This window comes from Mus caroli, chromosome 9 (genome assembly GCF_900094665.2).
Source record: "Mus caroli chromosome 9, CAROLI_EIJ_v1.1, whole genome shotgun sequence".
Taxonomy (NCBI): domain Eukaryota; kingdom Metazoa; phylum Chordata; class Mammalia; order Rodentia; family Muridae; genus Mus; species Mus caroli.
In genome coordinates this window covers 116710991-116731532 of record NC_034578.1, presented here as the reverse complement: position 1 = coordinate 116731532, position 20542 = coordinate 116710991, and the positions used below count along the sequence as shown (strand labels likewise).

General features: G+C 50.0%; 1 protein-coding gene across 2 annotated transcripts in view; it reads right to left on the bottom strand.

Moving 5' to 3' along the window:
* The window catches only part of Trak1 (trafficking kinesin protein 1), a 166164-nt gene that overhangs the window by 104771 nt on the left and 40851 nt on the right, over nucleotides 1–20542 (bottom strand). For both annotated transcript variants that reach the window (XM_029481567.1, XM_029481566.1), the window contains one exon: nucleotides 1171–1469. The gene's annotated coding sequence lies outside the window, so the exon portion shown is untranslated. Of the gene's footprint in view, nucleotides 1–1170; nucleotides 1470–20542 lie in introns of those variants that run through there.

Below are 20542 nucleotides of genomic sequence, written 5' to 3'. Positions count from 1 at the left end.
GGAGGGGTCAGGGGCACAGGGGAGGGGTCAGGGGCACAGGGGAGGGGTCAGGGGCACAGGGGAGGGATCAGGGGCACAGGGGAGGGATCAGGGGCACAGGGGAGGGATCAGGGGCACAGGGGAGGGATCAGGGGCACAGGGGAGGGATCAGGGGCACAGGGCAGGGAGGGCAGCAAAGGGGCTACACTAGAGGGTGCAGGAGAGCCAGGTGTACAGGCCCAGGCAGGGACGAAGCACACTGGCACACCAAAGAACCACAGCTGTTTCTGTGCCCCTCAGGAGTCAGACAACTCTTAATACACGGGGCATCCTGTGTGTAACTCTATGGGTAACCCAGAACAAAAAGAAGCTGCTAGAAGCCATTGTGCACAGGCAAAGTGTCCTGATGTGTGCAGCCAAATGTCCTGATGTGTGCACCAGTGTCCTGATGTGTGTGGGCAAAGTGTAATATGACTGAGGCACACACGGCGTTGGACCCCTTTCTGTGAACATAGCGTGTGGAGCCCTTCCTGCATCTAAAACTGACACTACATGTCACTGCCATGACGCCCATGCCAGTCTGGAGAAATACAACCCAAGAGAGAACCAAACAACACTGAACACCCATGATGCTGCCTGGGGCCCAGTGCTACTGTCTTCAGCCTCTGTGACAATTCTGTGACACGCCGACCCAAGCCACAGAATGACACCAATGAAGCAGGTTCTGAACGGAAGGTCCCTGATCTCAGATGGTGACTGCATCCACCCTGTGATGGTTCATGCTGTCACCTGACAGGCTCGAGAACCATTTAGGAGACAAACCTCTGGACACGTCTGCCAAGAAGTTTCTCAACCGTGCTAACTCTGGTGGGAAAACCAACCTTGAGTGTGGGCTGCGCTATCCCATGGGCCCTAGGCTGTGTAACTCTTTCGTCTCCTTGACAACTGTGGATGCAGTGAGACCAGCAAGCTCACAATCCTGCACTAACTTTTTCCCAACCATGACAGACTGCACTCTAAACTGTGAGCCAAAATAGGCCCACCTTCCCTACAAACTGCTTTAGCCAGTTAGGCGGCCATGGCAACATGAAAACGCATACACTCCCAGGCCTTCTCCTAAGGTTGCATACCTCTCCCAATCTTGATGGCTGAAGCCCCCTCCCCATCCCCAGCAGGGTAAGGTCAGCATACCGGTGATGGTGCAGGCATCCCGGTGCTCTCTGTAGCTGGGAGCATCTTCCACAGCCTCGCTCACATAGTACTCTTCAGGGATGCCCGGGCCGCAGGCGAGGACCGCATGGCTGCAAGCCTCAGAGATGGGCGTGGAGCTGGCCGAGGTGTCGTCGTGCAGGGCTGTGGCGTCCAGCTTGGCAGGTTTCAAGGGGAGGTGCCCACTGCCATGGGGAGTCCCCACTGCCGGAGTCAGGGGCAGTCGGGCGGATGGCCCCCCGGGAGATTCAGTGTACCAGAAGGTGCGGCTCACAGAGAATCTGTGGAACAACCCAGAGAGAAGAACACCGTCATGAGGGTCTGTGGATACGTCTAGACAAAAGCCTTAAGATCAAGGCAGGGGAGATTAGGGTCTTGTCACAACACTGCAGAGATGGTTCTCCGGCTAACCATGCCTCAGTCCCGACACAGAAATCGGCCTTGGCTTGTACTAAGACATTAACAAAGTGGCCTCAGCTAGAAGGGCAACAGCCATCCTCAAAGGGAGAAGCCAGGGTGGGCATGGAGCAAGTCATGGTGGGCAGAGCATGAGTGTATGCTCTGAGGAAGATGCAAACTGACACACTGCTGTGCCACGCGAGGCGATATGGTCATCTGTACACTCAGTTATAAATAACACCATTAAACTCTGCTAAACGCAAGTCCACAAAGAACTTTAAGGCCGGCGCCCACTTTAAGCTACAGTGAGATAGGAGTGAACTCCTTTGAGAACCTGGTAAGTTAAGACCTTATTTAAAAAAAACAAAAACAAAACACATCAGGCCCATTTACAGGCTCCTGGGGAGGGCCAAAGACAATGAGTGAGAGCCCTGGGAATGTTAAGTGATAAGCAGGCTACAGCAACATCAGTCCCCTTGGGCAGCTCAGACTGCCACTGAAATCTGACTATAGCCTACAGGAAAAGAGTTGCTCCGTTTCAACAGCAACCTACATGTTACCTCTCAGGACAGTGCTAGCCCCTGAGGAGTTATCCTTTTATTCAGTAAGGGTCCTCTCCCTCCCACCCACCTACACACACACACACACACACACACACACACACACACACACACACGGCAAAAGTGTCTAATAGGGGTGTGTTGAATGATGTCTACAAAACCTACTTTAGTGACCAAGGCTCAGTGGATAAAGTGCTTGCCACTCAAGGACCTGAGTTCAAGTCCCCAGCACCATGTCAAAGCCAGGCACAGTAGTTCATGTCTATAATCCAGCATTTCTACAGCAAGATGGAAGGTGGAAGAGGCTCACGTGCCAGACAACCTAGTGAACAGAGGGCAACAAACAGATCCTCCACAAACACAGTAGAAGGTGAGGTCTGACATCTATGGTGTCCTTTAACCTCTATCTCTGTGCCATGGCACACACACTTGCACACCCACTTACTTGCACATGCATGCATACACACACACAGAGTATACATAGGCACAGAAGTTCAAAGAGAGTGGAAATGTAGCTTAGCCATTAAGAGTGTGTACCGCTCTTCCCGGAACTCATGCTGGGTGGGTCACAGGCATCTATTACATCACTCCAGCCCTAGACTTTCTGGTGTCTTTTTTTCTGGCCTCCATGGGTACCCACACACATGTTCGCGGACACTGAGATGATGCGGCAGTTAAGAGTATCTACTGCTCTTGCAGAGGTCCTGCGCTTTTTCCAGCACCCGTGTCAGGATACTCACAGCTTCCTATAACTCTAGCTCCAGGGGATCAGATGTGGCTTCCAAGGAAACTTCAGGCACATGGGCACATCAACTGACACAGGTGCACACACATAAACAGAAAGAATTTAAGTGGACAGAAAGTATGAAATGGGAAGAGGCAGGAGGTTCTGTGTACCTAAGGAAACAGAAGCAAGAGAGACCTGGAACATCTGTAGGATGACATGTGGAACCCAACTGGCCCATCACACCTGGTCGGCAGAGATGCACAGAAAAGTGGAGAAGCAGCCTAGTGAGAAGGCACAAAGCATTCTGGGTATTAGGGCTGGAAGTTGGCGCGCCAGAAGTCCTCCACGGGTTGCCAGCCATGCTCGGTGCTTTAGTTTGGGAATTCTTTAGATGAGGCTAAAGGACGCTGGCGCTACCCTGGCAGTCTTGAGCGAGTAATGGCTTCCTCTGCGCCGGCTGTGTTCTGACTCTGGTCTGGACACTGACTGGCCAGGAACAGTCTAACAAATGACACACGTCTGTATACATCTTCACAGGAGTGGGAGAAGGAAAGGCTGAGCGCCCAGTCTGGGAACCCATGTTAACCTGAAATGATCCACCACCAGGTTAGTTCTGAAGAGTTCCAGAAAAACAAACAAACAAACAAAGAAAGAAAAAAATCCAAAAATCATGAAGGTGAGATTAAAGGGAACAAAATACAAAAAAAAAAAAAGAAAGAAAGAAAGAAAGAAAGAAAGAAAGAAAGAAAGAAAGAAAGAGAGTATGGTGTTTCAAAAAGATGTTTAAAGATGTATTTATTTCATGTGTACGGGTGTTTTTTGCCACATGCCTCTCTGCAGAGTGATCAGTGCTGGGGGAGGCCAGAAGATGTTGTATCCCACAGATCTGGAGTTACAGGTCTCAGTGAGCAGCTATGTGAGTGCTGAGAATCAAACCTGGGTCCTCTGGAAGAGCAGCCTTAACCTTAACCTTAACCTTAACCTCCTAACAAACGGAATGAGCCTCACTCAGTCACCCAATGACCCATGTGACTCCCCCATCTAATTTCTGACTTGAATAGAGTCCCAGGCCCGGGAAGACCAGGGATGGGGGAGGGGGGGGAGTTGGGGGAGTGGATATGCAGAAGAAGGGGAAATAGCCCACCCCAGGGTGTGAGTCTGCGGAAACCAGAAGAGGCCAGGGGCTGGGGAAGCAGCCCAGTGGCTTGGGAGGGTCTGAGTTCTATGGCCAGCACTCAACTAACAAGAGTCGGGTGGTGGAGCCTGTAAGCTACTCCTGAGGAGGCGGGGATGGGTAGCTCACACATGAACACATGCTCACACATGTACACACACGCAAAGCAGAAAACTGGTCAGAGGCTGCATAGTGCACACGTTCCAACAGCCCCAGGCACCATCTGTGGAGACAGGAAGAGGAAGCTAAGCTTCCGGCTGCTGAGACATGGGCTGGATCCCTGCAGGTGGCTGAGCCCAGCCCTCCTCTGCCCACACCCGAGACCGCCTAGCAGATGATAACAAAGCTGTGATCAAGGCATAACAACCCTGTGTTCTGCATACAGCAAACTCATATGCCGGTCACCACTCTCAAAATTACTCAGACTGCCCGAGAAAGTGAGCCTTGTATGTCCCTAAAATTACACTTGAAACGGCTCTCTACGGCAGCACACAGTTACACAAGGGTGCCACTACTGGCCCTTCTGAGGCTGGCAGGGAGCACGGAGAGCAGCCCACCGTCGCCAACCTCCCCGTGTGGCCAACTCTTCTTAGGTGAACGTTTAGCAACTCCACTTAGGGGTAAGAAAATAAGGGGCCACACAGAGTCATCGGAGGGGACCAGTGTGAAGCTGTTTCCTGCCACTGAGTGCTGCGTCTCTCTCCCAGCTTCCCCTCACGCAAACAGGCTCAGGAGAAGATCCTGGATGGCTCTGGCCCCAGCAAAGCCTGGCACACACAAAGCCAGGGCTTTCTTCCAGATAGAGGAAACAAACGGGCTTTTGAAAAGCCTGCCCATGGGTGAAGGCAGCACACTGTGGGCTGTGCGGTTGACTGGCTGCAGCCTGGGGAGCCAGGGGAAGACGGGACCCCAGTCAGCAGAGGAGTGAGAGGTTCTGCAGCCTGGCCATTTTGGCAGACAAAGGGGTGCCAGAAAGATAACAATGGGGATGGGGGCAGGCCAAGAGTATACACCAGGGGGAGGAGCATACACCAGGGGGAGGAGTATATGCCAGGGGGAAGAATGAACACCAGGGGGAGGAGTGCACACCAGGGGGAGGGGTGCACACTCTGGGTGGGGAGTGCACACCCCAGGGGGTGAAGGTGCAAAGGCACAAATGTCCCTTTCTTTTCTAGAATATCATACAATGGATTTCTCCATTTCTCTGGTTTCTGCTCCCTCAACTCCAAACTTTACCTCAGAGAAACCTCTTTTTTGTTTCGTTTTTTTGGTTTTTTTCAAGACAGGGTTTCTCTGTGTATCCCTGGCTGTCCTGGAACTCACTCTGTAGATCAAGCTGGCCTCGAACTCAAGAAATCCACCTGCCTCTGCCTCCCAAGTGCTGGGATTAAAGGTGTGCGCTACCACTGCCAAGACAGAAAAACCTCTTATGTTTTTGTAGCCAATATCTGTTTCCTGTGTTTTCTGTCCATTTCCCTCCTAACCTTCACTAGGGTGAAGTCTCCCCTCAGCTACCACCTCCTGGCTGGAGTCCTGGGCTTCTCAGGGGTCTCTACAATGTAGGGGTGTCATCTGCATTTGTGAAGCCGTGGGCATAAGGACAGGAGGTGGTCCCAATCTGAGAGTGTGGAAAGGCCCAGAGTCGCCTGGGCGTAAGCATAAGAGGCTGAACACACAGAGCCTGTCTTCTCCTTTCTAGTCTAGGAACAAGCCCCTCAGAAGGCCAGACAGTCTTCAGGCTGGGCATGGAGGGCAGTCACTGGAAGCCCTGGTTCCCACCTAGGACCAGCATATGCCTGGGATGAGGCAGGATCCTGACAGGGGATATGGAGGGACAAGGGTAGAGGAACAGTCCTTCACCCTGGGATCTAGGTCACCCTTCCTGCAGGCTAGGCCAGGAAACCTCAGCACAGTCAGCCGAAAAGGCCAAAATCACCAGCGATAACATGCGTCTCCCTAAAGACACCCCAGACAGGGACACTGAAATGAACAAGCTGTGCTGACTTTGGGCCATGGTGCGTCTGTGACCTTTGTTTGCCCTCCTGTCACCCCTAAATCTAAACAACATGCTCCCTAAAACCACCTTACAGTTCCAGTTACAAACTGGAGGCTTTTAAGGGAAGTAAGCCAGTTCATAGAGACTTTACCTAGTTTTCAAACTTGGCTTCATCCTTAAACCTCGTTGTAAACTGAATCCTTTGAATAACATAAACACACACACATACACACACAATGTAAAGACACCTAGGTGTAGCTTTCTTGGGAAGTTTACACCTATGTCATTCATTCATATATGTATATATTCATTCACTCACATATAAAGGTATATATGTGTATTTATGTGTATTTATGTATATATATATATATATATATGTATGTATGTATACAAATATACATATGAATGATAGAGACATGCTTTCCCTAAGCACTCTGCTCCCATCTCCCTCCTTCTCCCCCTCCCTTTTTCCCCTCTCCCCTCCCTCTCCCTCCCCTCCCCCTCTCTTACCCTCCCCCCATCCCATTTCATTGTTCCCTTGAAGCATATGTTCTCTCTGATTCCCTCACTTGCTTCACCCTGATTCATGCTCAGATTCCTTTCTGCTAAGTAGCCAGGAACCTGGCTTTATCTCAGCGGATGTCCCTGGGGATACTGGACTCTTGGGGCCTCCAGCAGCAACGCTGGCTGTGTCTAGCTGTGTCCCTCTGCAGCTGACAAGGGGACTGTGTGGGGCGCTGTGCCTCCCTTTCCACCACGGTTGCCACTGTTACTGTCAGCTGCTCGGAAGGTGCTGAGGCTAGCTTGTACTATTTTAAAGTACAGGCAACCCTGGCACGGCCAGGATTGGAAGATGAGCTACTGCCTGTAATGGAATGTGTGGCCTTGTTTAACGCTCAACTTAGGGGCAGCATTAGCATCTGCTTTCCTCGGGAGAATCTGGGCTCAGGGGAGCCAAACAACCTGGCAAGATGCATAGCCTTGCTTGAATGGATCCAGATATGTTACTGCTCAGGTTGAGTGGCGCTGGACTTAAGGAGAGTCAGGCACACCATGTGGCCACTCACGACCAACCATTCCCTCTGCCCTGGATCTATGAAATGGCATTCCCACCATAGCAGATTCAAAGGAGCTCCATGAAGACACACGGGCCTACACCTGTCCAGTCAGCAGAGATGTGGGGCTCCAGTAGCCAAAGCCTCCCATAACTGCCCATCTTAGCGCTCTCTGACCTCCGATGCCCTTCCTGGCATTCCCATGAGTCCACTGGCTCTATAACAAGTAGCTAGTGGAAGCTGCATGCCAACACTGAACAGTGGAACAGGAGATGAGTTTCAGCCAGGTGGGGTAAAGAGCAGCATGGCCAAGAAGTCACCAACTAACAAGCCGCTCGAGCTACCCAAGATTCACTCCAGGGTCGCGGCTAGGCTACACACAGGATGCTAATCATCCTGTTCACAGGGTGACTTTTAGTTTGATCTCGATAGAACCATCCTCGTGATGAGAGGGTGTAGAAAGGCGTGGGGGAGTCAGGGGTGCGTTCGTGGTTCATCACTGCAGGTGAGGGGCTAACAAGAGTTTCTCTTCAGGAAACGTCAGCCTGTGCAGACACCACCAAGGTTAACAGCACCTTGGCAGGGCATCCTGTAACCAAGTTGTGAGGACCCCCACATCAGACAACACCCTCTGAACGTCAACGTGGCAGGCGGGTGCCCTGCTGCAGGCCTGTCCTGTAATCCCAGCACCTAGAGAATGGAGGCAGGAGGATAAGCTGGAGCCCGGCTTGGGTCACACACAGCAAAGCTCTACCTAGAGAACAGAGCTGCTGATCTAGCTCAGTAGGTAGAGGACTTGCCCACCATGGCCAGAGTCCTGGTCCTCTGTTCCCCAAGCCCCACCATACACACACAGAAGCAGGGATGCGAGGGAGAGAGGAAGGGAGAGAAAGGAGAGAAAGAAGGTTGAAGCATCATCATGGTAACCGAGGCACAGAAATGGAGATGACAGTTTCAGTAACTGTTCCTGGGGCTGTTGTACTTCTTATGACTGTTGTGAGGGTCCCTGGGTCCCTTGAAGGAACAAAGGAGGACAGCAGAGGTCAGGTGGACACTGTTACAGCAGCGGTCCTGAATGCCTTGCCCTACCCCCACCCCAGAGATGTGCACACATGAAATCAATGTCACTTTTTGAGACAGGGTCTCACTCTATAGCTCTGGCTGGCCTGGAATCCATAATCCCCTTGCCTCAGCCCTCCAAGTGCTGAGGTGGCAGGCCTGCACCACCACACCAGGCTCAACGCCATTTATTTATCTCCTGTGAAGGGACAGGAAAGTTCTCTTGCTGAACTTAGAGCTCATCATTGCAGCTAGACTGGGTAGCCAGAGACCGCCAGGAATCCATCTGTGGCTGGCTCTCACATGGGCTCTGTGGATCTGAACTCAGGGCCTCATGACAATCAGAGAACACTACTGGGCTCCCCAGCACTTCGAAGCAGTTATTTTTAAATTATGCATGTGTGTGTGCATGGTTTTGTGTAGAAACACATGTGTGCACAAGTGTGAGCACACATGTGTGCATACATGTGGAGGTCAGGGGTCAATTCTGGGTGTCAGCCTGAGACATGGAGTCTCTTTCACCGACTTGGAGCTTGTGGTGCAGCTGGCTGGCCGCCCCACTGTCTACTGTCTCAGTCTCCCTGGGTTGGGACTGGAATACCATGCCACCATATATACCCAGCTTTTATACCTGGTTTCTGGTGATCAAACTCTGGTCCTCAAGTGTGTATGGCATGCACTTTGCTGGCTGGGTCACCTCCCCAGCCCTTAGTGCCACCTTAAAGCCATGCCTTCTTCTAGCTCTGGAGAGCCTACCTCCCCCAATAATAACACAACCAACATCACTTAAAGAAAGTTCCGGGCTGAAGAGATGGCTCAATGGTTAAGAGCGCTGACTGCTCTGCCAGAAGTCCTGAGTTCAATTCCCAGTAACCATATGGTGGCTCACAACCATCTGTAATGAGATCCAATACCCTCTCTGGTGTGTCTGAAGACAGCTGCAGTATACTAATATAAATAAAAAATAAATAAACAAACAAACAAACAAATAAGTAAAAAGAAAGTTCCCCAAACTCAAGAATAAGAAAGGAATGACTGTGGCCCAATCCAACCCAGGCCAGATTCCTTTAGATCCTTCTGTAGCAAAGAAGCAATGACCCCAACACACAGGCCTGCAAAGTAAGGAAGGCTGATCCTCTGATACATCAAGGTTTCATGAATGAGAGGCGCTGTCACATGACCAACCCCCATGTCCAAGAATAATTCTGTTGCAGCTGAGAGGCAGCCCAGCCTCGACTCTGTCTCCTAGAATCAGGGAGAAAATGAGACCAGACCCGGAGCAGCTCAGCCTTACGTAACAGTCCCAACCCTCTTTTAGCTGTAGCAGCAGATTTTTTAAAGCACCATAAATAGCTCCCTCTCCTGCGGGGATGCCATCCAGCCACAGAGCCTGAGGCAGCAGCCGGCTTCTCCTCTTTCTTCTGCAGTGGAACCTTCACAAGCCTTCCAACACAGAGCAAGGTTAGTGAGGCAAGCTCACCTGGCCCAGGACAGACATGTGTCACTGACCCCTAGAAGCTAGGGGAGATTCAAACTTTGGCTATTGGCCCCCAAGAGTCAGCACTCACAGACTGGCACAGGCAGCAGAGACTACATTCGGGGACCCCACAGAGGGGGCTTCTCTTGCAAGGTGGCACTGCGGGGGACAACAGTAGCCGTCAGACATTTAATCCTGCCAATCGAGGGGCACAAGGCCAGCCTGGCAGGCAGCAGGAGGGAGGAAGTTGTACAAGGCCCAGCACAGTGATAATATGTCAGGCCCAACTGCAAGCTGAGTACAGAAAGCCACATCCTAAACCCTTCATATCCCAGGATTGGAGGAGGAACCTGGAGGCTGGCCAGAGCTGGGAGGGAGATGGCAGGAAGGACTACCTCGTCCACAGACCCCTGCAAAGTGCTCATGGAATACCTGAGATGCTAGGCTGGAAAGCCCTTACCTTGAAAAGAAAAGTTCTGCGCAAGAAGGGCTCAGGGACCTGGGTTGCGGAATACTGCAATCTACCTAGTAGGAATCATTGCTTGGAAGGGATACTGCATCCCTGGGGAGGATGCAGGCCAAGATCTACGGGAGGCTGGCATGGCAGGGAGGGGGTGTCACATCTGCCCTCCGGATATGGGCCTAAAGTTAATCATCAACCACGCCCAGTGGCTACTTAGCCTCAAGTCCCAGGACAAAAGAATCAACTCCAAAGGGTGGACACCCAAGATCATGGGGTAGGGCTAGGAGAGGAGCAGCTGTCCATAGTGCAGTCTTTAATGTACTCAACCTCTCGACAACAACAACAACAACAACAACACAAGGGCCCTACCAACAAAAAAGGGCATACAGGCTGCATGCATCATGTCATGACTGGATTCCGCCAGGTGGGGGCACTGTCAACCCTAATTAATTCACAGCAGCCAGAGGATGGCAAGCCCATTCATTCTCTTCCCATTGGCTGCAGGGGGGAAAAATTGACGTTTGAAGTCATAAGTTCTATAGCCCAGGGAGGGCAAGAGGGTTGGGCAGGTAAAGGAGCTTGCTGCCAAGCCTGAAGGCCTGAGTTCAATCCCTTGAACCCATATGGTAGAAGGAGAGAACAGATTCCTCCAAGTTGTCCTGAGTGCACCACACACGAAGACACACACGTGCGCACCAGCACATGTGTACTACATAAGTGTGCATGTGTGCTTAGTAAATATTTTTTTTAATCACTAATAAAACCACAGCCTGTGGCGTATCGAGGAAACATCAAGTCTCTCATTCCTCCTTACAGTGTGTGTAGAATCTTAGCTTTTCAGATCATGCTGGGACAACAAAAAGAACCACCGTACTACGAGGAAAACAGCTTTCTCACATGAGCACGCGCGAGGAAATTATGATCTTCTCACACCCAGAAGCTAAAGGCAAACAGCATAAAACGTTGCTCAAGCTGATTCAACGACAGAAGTTACCAGGAAAAATTATACAGGCTGGCAAGATGGCTCAGCTCACCGAGGACCTACGGCAGAGCCTCATGGCCTGGGACTATATTTATTGGAGAAGAGAAGCAAGTCCCACGAGTTGGTTGGTCTATGAGCTCCACACATGCTCTGCATGCTCCCTCCACACATAGATGCACACACAAGAAAGTAAATAAATAAGCAAGCAGGCTTCAGGTTACCGGGAAAATGTCAATGACAATCAGAACCGTCACCCTAGCATCTTTCCATTCCTAATTGGCCTGTGCTGCTCCCTTCAGTGATGTTCAGGAACTTAGATCAAAGCAATCCCACAGGGATAGAGAGAGTTCCATCAGTTAAGAGCACTGGCTGCTCTTTCAGGGAACCTGGGTGTGATGGTTTGTATATGTTCGGTCCAGGGAATGGTACCATTAGAAGGTGTGTATCCCCATTGGAGTAGGTGTGGCCTTCTTTGTTGGAGTAGGTGTGTCACTGTGGGTGTGGACTTTAAGACACTCATTTTAGCTGCCTGGAAGCCAGTATTCTGTTAGCAGCCTTCAGATGAAGATGTAGAACTCTTAGCTCCTCCTGCCCCATACCTGCCTGGATGCTGTCATGTTCCCACCTTGATGATAATGGACTGAACCTCTGAACCTGTAAGCCAGCCCCAATTAAACATTGTCCTAAGAGTAGCCTTGGTCATGATGTCTGTTCACAGCAGTAAAACCCTAACTAAGACAATGGTGACTGCCTGTAACTCCAGTCTCAGTGAAGAGAACCTCTTCTGAGCTCCAAGGCCATCACATGCACATATGCATATGCACACACACAATACACACACATACATACAAACAAAGCACTCATATACATAAAATAAGTCTTATAAAATTTAAAAGTAATTCCATAGCTAGTTGTTCTCTAAGGAAAAGCAGAAGTTGGTTCTAAGACCTAACTTTCCTTGTAGCACGTATGAAGACAGGGAGACCTGTTATCTATTACAGATGTCAATTAAATAAGACACAGTTGGGCCACACAACACAACTTGTCCCCCTCATTCCTGTGCCTTACGATAGCAACACAGAGAAACTGGGTCACCAAGAACAGATGTCAAGCACGGGCTCAGTGTGAAATCACAGCTCACAACCCATTGCAGGGCATGGTGTGTCTGTCTGCGCTAGAAGGAGATGCAGAACTTCGCCACACGCACCACCAGGTCAGAGCCTCTCTCAACCCTCGTCTGAGATGCTTCTATCTGCAGCAGGCAGGGATTAAAACAGAGACATAACTACCCAGAAAATAAGAGACTGTTGAGAGCTCAGCCCTAAGAGAACACATGTAATGGCACACATACCCCAGTGTCCAAGGCTCAGGGTCCCTCGGAAGCTGGAAGAATGTGCCAGCCAAAAGCAGTGTCCGCTACAAGTGAGCCTCTGGATACGGCATGCAGATGGACGTGTGAGCTCACGGCAGTGGAAGAAACATGTACAAACCTACACAAGTCCAAGCCGGACAACATCCCAGTACGGAGAGGGAAGTCGGGCACATGATCCCACCCCTAGCCAGGGAGCTATTAGCAACTGTTAGCTGCTGGGAGTTGGGGGGTATAGGTTTCTCTAATTGTGTAGCTCTTGGTAAGCTGACTATGTGCCAATGGAAGACGACACCCCTCAGCTGGTTGGGTAGCACAAAGTAATCTTGAAGGTTTTTATAAAAAAGCATCAAGTTGGATGGGCTGGGAAGGGTCACTATGATCACAACAGGCTGCATGAAACTCTCAAAGAACTAACTCTTAGTAAGGCCTAAATGGTCTAACTCACCATCTGCCAGGCAGTTACATCATCACTATCCCCGCCCACAGAGCCACACCCGGCGGCCTCCGTGACCCTTCCTTATTAGGACCTTGGCAGCTTCCAACCCCACACTTCAGCCCATTCCTCTCTCCTGCTGAGTCACCTGACTTGTCTACACCCACACCATCCCAACATCCTGGCCGTGAGCAAGGCTCCTCTACAAGGGCACAGGACCGCACACTAGTTTCCCAAGGTGTTTCCTCTCAGTGCTAAGCACTAATCCCAGAGAAGCCACTGAACCTAGTTCCTCTTGATAAAGCAAGGAGCAGTAATGATGTGAAACAGTAGGGGGCGCTACGAGGACTAAGTGAGATAAGTATACAGTAGGTGCTCCATAAATGACAGCTCTGCAGTTACCCCAGAGATAAAACCCTCACAAAGCAGAGGGAAAACAGAACCTGAGGGGAAAACAGACCATGATATTTTAATGGGCATTTTCCTAAAATCAGGGACTACAGACTTCAGAGCTCTGTACGAGACAGCTAAGAGTGGGTTATAGTCGGGCGATGGTGGCACACGCCTTTAATCCCAGCACTCGGGAGGCAGAGGCAGGCGGATTTCTGAGTTCGAGGCCAGCCTGGTCTACAAAGTGAGTTCCAGGACAGCCAGGACTATACAGAGAAACCCTGTCTCGAAAAACCAAAAAAAAAAAAAAAAAGAGNGGATTATAAATGGCTTGCTTCTACCAGATTAGGTCGCCATTTGGCCCTCAGAGCTTAGAACACAGTAAACTCAACGTTTATAGAACAACTTCATTGACTAATCCTTATGCCTGCCTCTGTTGAAAAAGAGAAAGAGACACCCTGGCCTCCCTGTCCTTACCAGAGTGTGACAGGTCAATTACAATCCCAGCAATCAATGGTGCATACATTGTCACAGCAGGAAATGTCCAAGGGGGTTCCTGAGTAACAGGCTTGCTACCTCCACGTGGACTCAACTCCTCACAGAATTCTACACAATTCAAGGTTTGAAAACAGAAGGGAGGGAGGGAGGGAGGGAGGGAGGGAGGGCCCCCCACATAGCTACCCCAAAGGGACTGCGAGTTTGTTTTAAAAATCATATCTATTTGCACATTGGCCCTCAATGTGCCTGAACTACAGTGGAATCCCAGCCTGGTGTTTTTCAAAACAGATTCCACAGCTATGGAAACACAAGTTGCCCTCAGCTATGACTTCAGTGTGGGATACAGAGAGAGGAAACGATCCAAGTTAGCTACGCCACCTTCCCACAGACAGTGGACATCCAGGAAACTATGCCTCCCCCACTCAGCACACAGACCCCTTACCTCTCTGATTTATAGGCAAACACCACACAAAAGTTCCCCTGGTGAGTGTGTGGTGGTTGGGTGTGGAGATAATTATCTCCCTAGTCTAGTGGCTCTAAATGAAGCCCCTGGAGAAGCCAGCAGGCCTTCTGTGGACTGCAGGAACAGATTCTGGACTTGATCCTGTCTGACGGTGAAGGAGGAACATTCTAGAGCCCCCATCAAAGGTGTCCTGGAAGATGGCGAGCCAGCAGCTTTCAGCATTTTGTCTAAAGCAGAACTTGGGACCATTCAGAAGCCCTGAGCCTCTGCACAGGAAAACCCAGGAAACAGGCGAAGACGGAGGCTTCCAAGAGCAAAGGAGGCACCAGGCTCAGCTCAGTCCCCAGGAAGAAATTACTTTCTTACTGAGATGAGCAGCAGGGCTAGGGACCAACAGCTCAGACCCACACAGTAAACAGTGGCCCTCTGGCCTCAGTCACACACTTCCAGGACAGCGTGATTGCCTTGGGGTGTGCTGTCTGAGCCAGCACAAAATAGACTACGGTGAACTAGAAAAAAACGGCAGGGAGAAACAATGTTTCAACGGAAAGGAGGGATGCTGAGCAGGGAGGACTTAGTCATCCCCAGGCAAGAGTGCTCCTGGCACAAGCACTCCCCAGGCATCAGACAGGGAGCCGCCCACTCTGACCCCTGCTCAGAGAGACTGCAGCCACACTCAGCTGCTCAGTTTTTACAAGCCCAGATGCTCTACCCCCACCTCCATGAAGAACTGTTGAAGATGAAGAACTTAGGGCTTGGGATGCAGCTCTGTGGCAGAGCAGTAGCCCAGCCCTGAGGCTCTGGGTTCAATGTCCAGCACTGGAACAACTGGACTTGGTGGCTCACACTTATCATCCCAGCACTAGAGGTGGGGGGCAGGAAGATCGGGAGTTCAAGGTCATCCTCGGCTAAAGAGCAAGGGCCAGCCTGGGCTACATGAAAACAAGTCTCAAGAAAGAAAACCAAGCCGGGTGTGGTGGCACACACCTTTATTCCCAGCACTCAGGAGGCAGAGGCAGGTGGATTTCTGAGTTCGAGGGCTAGCCTGGTCTACAAAGTGAGTTTCAGGACAGCCAGGGCTACACAGAGAAACCCTGTCTTGAAAACAAAACAAAACAACAACAACAACAAAAAGGCAGAAAACATTCTTAACCTTTAGACCATGTTACTAGCAGTGTCATGGGTTTAAAGAGCACAATTTTGAGCCACTGAAGATCCGTTTGAGAAAAAAACAAAAAAATGTTTAAGGGCTGGAGAGATGGCTCAGAGGTTAAGGGCATTGGCCAAGTGGGCCCAAGTTTGATTCTCAGCTCACATCCATCTGTAACTCTGGTCCCAGATCTGAGGCCCTCATCTGGCCTGTGGTACACATATATCCAGCAGGCAAAATATTCCTACACATAAAATAGATAAATCTAAAAACATATTTTTTTCCCTGATCATTTCCCACTGATAATGGAAAAGTCCCATGACCTGCTGCTAAGTCACGAAGGTATAAAAAGCTGGCTGCCGAGGCCAGAGAGACTGACTGCTCAGCCTGTAGAGTCTGCCAAGCTTGATCCTTGGGAGCCACACGGTGGAAGGAGAGACCTGACCCCTGCGAGTTGTCCTCTGTGCAAGAAAACTAAAAAACACTAACACATAAGCAGCAATGATGCTAATAAGCAAACAGCGATGCTAACAGCGATACGTCGCAACAATGTAAGCAGCAATGCTGACACATAAGCAATGACATAAGCAATGATGCTAACATGTAACAACAATGCTGACACATAAGCAATGGTGCTAACACATAAGCAGCAATGCTGGCACGGAAGCAATGAAGATAACGCATAAGCAACGATGCTAACATGTAATGATGACGTAATCAGCGATGCTAACACATATGCAACAGAGAACTGACAACTGGGCGGAGTTAGGGTGGAGGGATGAACAGGGTATGGGGTCACCTCTTTTACTACTCTGGACTTTAGATCATATTCATGTTTCATATGATCTCAAAATTAAAATAAGTCACCCTGAAATCGGGAACAGCAAGAGACCAACTTAACCATCAAAGCAGTGAGCTATTTAGAAGGATTAACCGCCTAGATGCTTAAACCTGTGATTCTGTGTGCCCCGTGCTAAGAGATTTCTAAAGAAAAAATAAACTTCAAAGAATTCCTGCATTCAGTAGGAAGGAGCTGATGCAGAAATCATGGACACACTCAGTGAATATACTCAGAAGTATACATGTACACTAATGTACACATTATACATACAGTTACAAGCTATGCTGTGTACAATGCAAACACGCTGCTTACAAACAGGCTTTTCTTTTTCTGTTCAGCAGGAGGCATTAGTTGGAGAGGCAGGGGGTGTGTTTTGGGCAGGAGTAAGCAAATCCTTTAAGTGTGAATGCAAACAGTCCCTCACACCAGGAACAGGCAGGAGGGGCAGATCTCAGCAGGCTGGTCACCTCTGGAAGGCAATACTGCACTGTGTGATCCGCCCAAGGCAGCTGGGACTCTCCTCCTCTGTTAAAAAGACCTAGGTCTTTACCAAGTAGGCCAATAACCCACCATGGAAATGCTGCCTGAGACAAAGCCCACGGGAGAAGCTCAGTGAATTACAGGGAAGCTCGGGCTCTGACACAAGAAAGCTGCAACCCATGGGGCCAGGATCACTCAGAGCAACAGGGCTGAGAAGACACAGCTTTTAAACCTACTCTGTCACCTCCACGATTCAGACATCTCCAATCAGAATCAAACACCAAAAAATGCAGGGCACTTAACCCTAAAAACGCACATCTAATTTTTTTTTACGAGTTCTTAGATCATTTTCAGAAGAGCCTTTCACCTCCAGGAAGTCTAGTGCAAACACTTCAGCTTTGTTATTTTTAGGAAGTCCCTAAACTGCCTGAACCGTTTGCCTCTGCCAGGGCCTGTTTCCCGGGATGACATCACCATCAGGCAACCGTCCTCTGAGCCTGTGAGTCTAGAATCACAAATCAGCTCTTCAGATCCCGGCCAGGAACATTCTAGAGCCCTCAGGAATTACCTCTGGGTCACCCGGCATGTCCAAACATCTGTTTCACGGGCTTGTCTGCGAGAGGATCACATTTTTGCGGCCTAACACTCCTGACCCTCCAGAAGACATGCTGGACCTTCCTTAGGTCTCAGAACCCTAAAACCTTACTGCGAAAATGAGCATTTTGCTATTCCCAAAGCCCTTCAGGAGGGCGGCCCACCCCTTCAGCCACTGACAAATACATCAGTGGGTATGGCTGTCCCTGTTAGCATTATGTACAACAGAGGGTGGGACAAGTCTGGCTCAATGCTAAATTTGCTGAGCCCTGGTCAGTGGGAAACCCTGCCTCAGCATGACCTCACTACTCATGACCAGTGTGGCCTTGATTGAGTTTCTTAACGTAAAATGTATCTTCTAGCTCTAAAAACCAGGCAAGCTGTGTGTGGTGGTGCCCACCTATAGTCAGTCTCAGCACCCAGGACGCTGAGGCAGGAGGATCATGAATTTGAAGCCAGCCTGAGCAACACCACAAGACCCTGTCTCCACAGTCACTCAATAAGCCAATCAAGGAACAAGGTCAACTATCTCCCAAGGTGGTTACGAGAGTTGAGAGTCCAGAGGTGAGCGTGCACTACACACCCCCTTGTAGCACACCCCTATCTCCAACTGCAAGGTTTGAAGGACACAGAACTCCTCGGGAGGGACTGCACTGAAGTCCAGGCAGGGCAAGGGACAGGGCATAACTATCACGCACTGTTTTCCTGTAAAGCAACCCTTCATTGGGGGAAATTATATTTTGCAGCAGACTGAGCAGTCTTTGTTAAAGTCTGGAATTGGACGGACCACACTTTCTCAGCAGCAAAATACCTTGTTTAAAGCCAGAGACAAGATGGACACAACTAGGGTGGTCAGTGATGCCATCCTAAGCAAGCCTCAGAAGGGCTGTTCCTCAGCGTCACACGCTAAGTAACACGTAAGTGAGCTGGTGCATAACTTACGACAGTGCCACCATCATGCCTGGCGTTTTATGTGGGTGCCGGGTGGGAAAGAACTCAAGTGCTCATATTTGAGCAGCAAGCACATTATAGAATGAAAATATTAATTTCAATGTATCCTCAGCCAAATAGGCCCAAAGCCCTGGCACCGCTATCACCGGTACCTCTCTGTCACACCAAGGAATCAAGAGATGTCCACAGAATGAATGTGTCTGCTCCCAACTCCAGGAGAGTCCATGTCAACCATGGCAAGTGGGCATCCTAACAGCTGAGCCATAGCCTGCTGTCCAAACCTCACCCGATGCAGGGTTCCTGCCACGCCCAGGGCAGGGCCCCTCTCAGCTCTGACTTTGCCTGAAGCTCCACCTTCTGCCAGCTGAGCAGTCTCATCCAGAAGCAGCTGTTTTACCCTCTCACAGAGAGAGCAACATTCTCCAAAGATGGAGTCACAGAGCCCTGGAAGTGGAGAGTTCCCTCCAGAGCAACAAGGGCAGCCATCATTGGAATTCAATAACCCCTTTCCAGAGAAACTGAGCAATTTCTAAAAAAAAAGCATTACTAAGCAAAGCAACAACAAGACTGGCAGAGGGATAGAGGGTGTGAGCTGAGGATAGCAGGATGAATGGGGAAGGTGAAAGGATGGACCGATGGACAGACAGACCCAGAAGGTGGTAGGTGGGTAGGCGTCTTAGTGTTAATTGTTGTGATGAAACATCATGACCAAAGCAACTTGGGGAGGAAAGGGTTCATTTGGCTTTCACTTCCACATCCCTGTTCATCACTGAAGGAAGCCAGGACAGGAACTCAAACCAGGCAGGAACCTGAAGGCAGGAGCTGATGCAGGAGCCACAGACACTACAGCACAGAGCAGTGGTCCTCAACGTTCCTAACGCTGTGACTCTTTAATATAGTCTCTCATATTGTGGTGACCCCCGAACATAAATAACATTGTTTTGTTGTTATTTCATAATTGTAATTTGGCTACTGTCATGAATCATAATGTAAATTATTTTTGGAGAAAGAAGTTTGCCAAACGGGTCTTAACCCATAGGTTGAGAACCTCTGCCCTCGAGGCTTGCCTGAAGCCCAATCTTACAGAGGCACTTTCTCAGTTGAGGTTCCTTCCTCAGATGGCTCTAACTTGTATCAAGTTGACATAAAACTATCCAGCACAGTGGGTAAGTGGGTGGGCAGATGGGATGTATGAATGGGTGGGTACGGGGTGTGGAGACAGATGGACAGCCTGGTTGCTCCTGAGTCAGATGAACAATCTGGCATTTACCGTTGATGCTGTTCTGGTCCACAAAGGAGATGGAACACAAGTGAGTCTGCCGGACACCAGCAGAGGAGCGCATTTCTAACCTCCCTGCTGTCCTTGTGCTGGGGCCGAGTGGAATTCTCACATGATTGCCAGGAGGTCTATATTAAGCATCTCAGGCCAATTATTCACTAAATAAAGTTCAAGTGGCACTGGGTTCACATGACCCCGGGCTCTCCAGACAGCTGACTGTCCTCGTATCTCCTGCCTGCACCACTGGCTCCAAAGCGGCTCCCTGACAGACTTCTCCTTGGCCATAGTACAGGCTGGACCCTCGAGGTGAAGTGTGAGTACTTCCAAAGGGCTGGCAATGCCCAGGGCTGCGGGCCTCACACTCAGTGTGCACGTCTGGGAACAGCCATGGCTCTCACAAGGCTGAGGTCCATGGCTATCCTGGATGTTAGCATTGCAAGAGGCTGCTGGGTAATGGGTCCATGGGAACTCTCTGTACTCTTGACTTTTCTATTAAACCAAAATTACACCATAATAAAGAGTTTAACAAATACAATAAACTTTAGGTCAACCTCCAAGCCTTCTGAAGCAAGCACTCCAGTTTTCACAGGGTCTATCCACATAAGTCCTGGTCTTATTGTATTTTAGTCCTGATGAGATTGCCCTGGAAGGGGTGACGGGCAGACGGAACAGTGGTATGACTGCGTTCACGGTAAGATGCATTTCCAGGGCCGGGCATGGTGGCGCATGCCTTTAATCCCAGCACTCAGGAGGCAGAGGCAGGCGGATTTCTGAGTTCAAGGCCAGCCTGGTCTACAAAGTGAGTTCCAGGACAGGCAGGGGTATACAGAGAAACCCTGTCTCAAAAAACCAAAAATAAATAAATAAATAAATAAATAAATAAATAAAAGATGCCTTTCCAGAGGGCTGGAGAATTAGCTAGTCTTGCAAAGGACCTGAGTTCAGGTCCCAGCACCCACATCAGGCAGATCACTTGCAACTCCAGCTCCAGTGGGTCTGAGGTCTTCTGGC